This window comes from Pinus tabuliformis, chromosome 7, assembly GCF_031772625.1.
Source record: "Pinus tabuliformis cultivar Carrire ecotype Pingquan chromosome 7, CPIR1, whole genome shotgun sequence".
In the NCBI taxonomy this organism is placed as follows: Eukaryota; Viridiplantae; Streptophyta; class Pinopsida; order Pinales; family Pinaceae; genus Pinus; species Pinus tabuliformis.
The window spans coordinates 1712923285-1712925046 of record NC_142293.1 but is presented as its reverse complement, the minus strand read 5'-3'; the positions used below and the strand labels follow the sequence as shown (position 1 = coordinate 1712925046).

The following is a 1762-nucleotide window of genomic DNA, read 5'->3' as shown; positions in this document are numbered from 1 at the left end:
ATCTAATGTTGTATATCTATATATATAGTACAATATTTAATGGACGGTTATTATTATGTGCGTATTATTCACATCGTAAATGCATTTAAAAAATATTAGTTATGTGCATATTATTCACCTCATAAATTCATTTAAAAAATATTAATAACTAATGTTCAAATTAACATACACCCAAACCCTTAAGAAAATTGCGTTCAGATGATAAGAAAGAAACGGTTAAAAACAAAAAAAATTGCACTAACATGATTTACATCAATCGACAAACTTCCCTTAAGAATTAACCCAAAAGAAAGAGTCCCTTAACCGACTCTCCAGAGTCACTTCGTTTCGGCCAAGGCCCATCTGAATCACATGCTCATAGCCCTGAATTTTATCGCCAGCAAGACCTACTAAATCTCTTGCAGCAAATTCGGTGAGATTTGCATTGTCGCCGTAGCCGGGGGACCATCCCGTCGTTGCGCGGCCGTTGCTAGTGGATCTGTGTCGTTTGGACGCAGGAGGAAGGAGGAATTCATGGTTAGGAAGGAGGGGGTTGCGGCCTTGGAACAAAGCAACGTCGCTTAAGAGCTTGTCCTACCGTGTGAATGTGGTGGCACAGGAGCAACGCCACAGCCTACGCCCGCAGTGCTTGCCATGGGTTTTGAGGTCTCCCACGACAGAGAACTGCTTGTCACATTTCTAGCATGTATACATCTTTCGGCAGTGGCTACGCTTGTAATGGTTCGTCAGTTAAGTTATCGATTTAAGGGGCTTGAAATTCCTGTTGTTCTTGTTCCGCCTGCATCTCTCGGATGGACACGAATACCTTCTTGACGTCGGGGAACAAGAAGAAGTAACCGCGAGAGGCTTGGACATCAGCGCCTGGTTCGTTTTCGGGGAATTAGCAATGGACATAAGGATGCCCGTTCGTCTTATATTCGTCTCGGTCGGCTCGCATGTGCATTCGAACATTGGGCTCACGCCTGAAACCCTTGCCACACATCTCACAGAAATGCGCGTGCTCTGTCAGAATATCAGCCTCCTTTATCTCTATGATATTGTTAAACCCCCGACCCGTGGTAGCTTCTTCTTCATCACCCTATGCTCTCATGTCCGAGGGAGATTTATTGTCCTGTAAATCGCTTCCACCACCAAACCCTGTAACGCTCCCTCCATTAGGGTTTGGGTGTTTCGGAAACCCTAAGCCTAGCAGCGGCGCTCGGTTATCTGTTCGAATCACAACACAGCCGCCGGGGTCTGACCGTGGTGGAACATTTGTCCATGCCAGATTCGCGCTTTCTCGGTTCTGGACCGAGAGCAACAGAGATGCTGCGGTAGCGATAAGTTCATCCAAGATGGACGAAAAAAATCCAGAAGCCGAAGCTGGCTGATCATGGCGACCTTCTTGAACAAATGCCTCTAGCTACTGAGCTTTAAGCTGAAAAATTGAAAGATTCGACAGGAGAACGTGAGAACCCATCTCTGCGTGGGCACCACCTACACCAGCATCGATTGCCGGCAACACACCCAAATTATTACTACTGCTTTGAGGCATCCCGGCTGAAGCGAGTGTAAGGACTTGCGGTACATGCCACGGGCAGGGCAACTCCACCATGCGAAGGACTTGTGCAAAATGCGAAGTAAATGAACCTTGGACGAGTTTATAAGGTGTTGGGCGAGCTGAGGGGGCGGTCTCACGCGTTGCGCAGGTTGACCCTCCTCGTGGGTGAGACAACACACTGTAAACAAGTCGGCTTGGGCATTGGGCGTGGTCAGGTGACAT

General features: G+C 47.4%; 1 pseudogene; it reads right to left on the bottom strand.

Moving 5' to 3' along the window:
• Positions 1-252: 252 nt before the first annotated feature.
• LOC149255178 (protein SENSITIVE TO PROTON RHIZOTOXICITY 1-like) lies at positions 253-1534 on the bottom strand (annotated as a pseudogene).
• Positions 1535-1762: the final 228 nt, after the last annotated feature.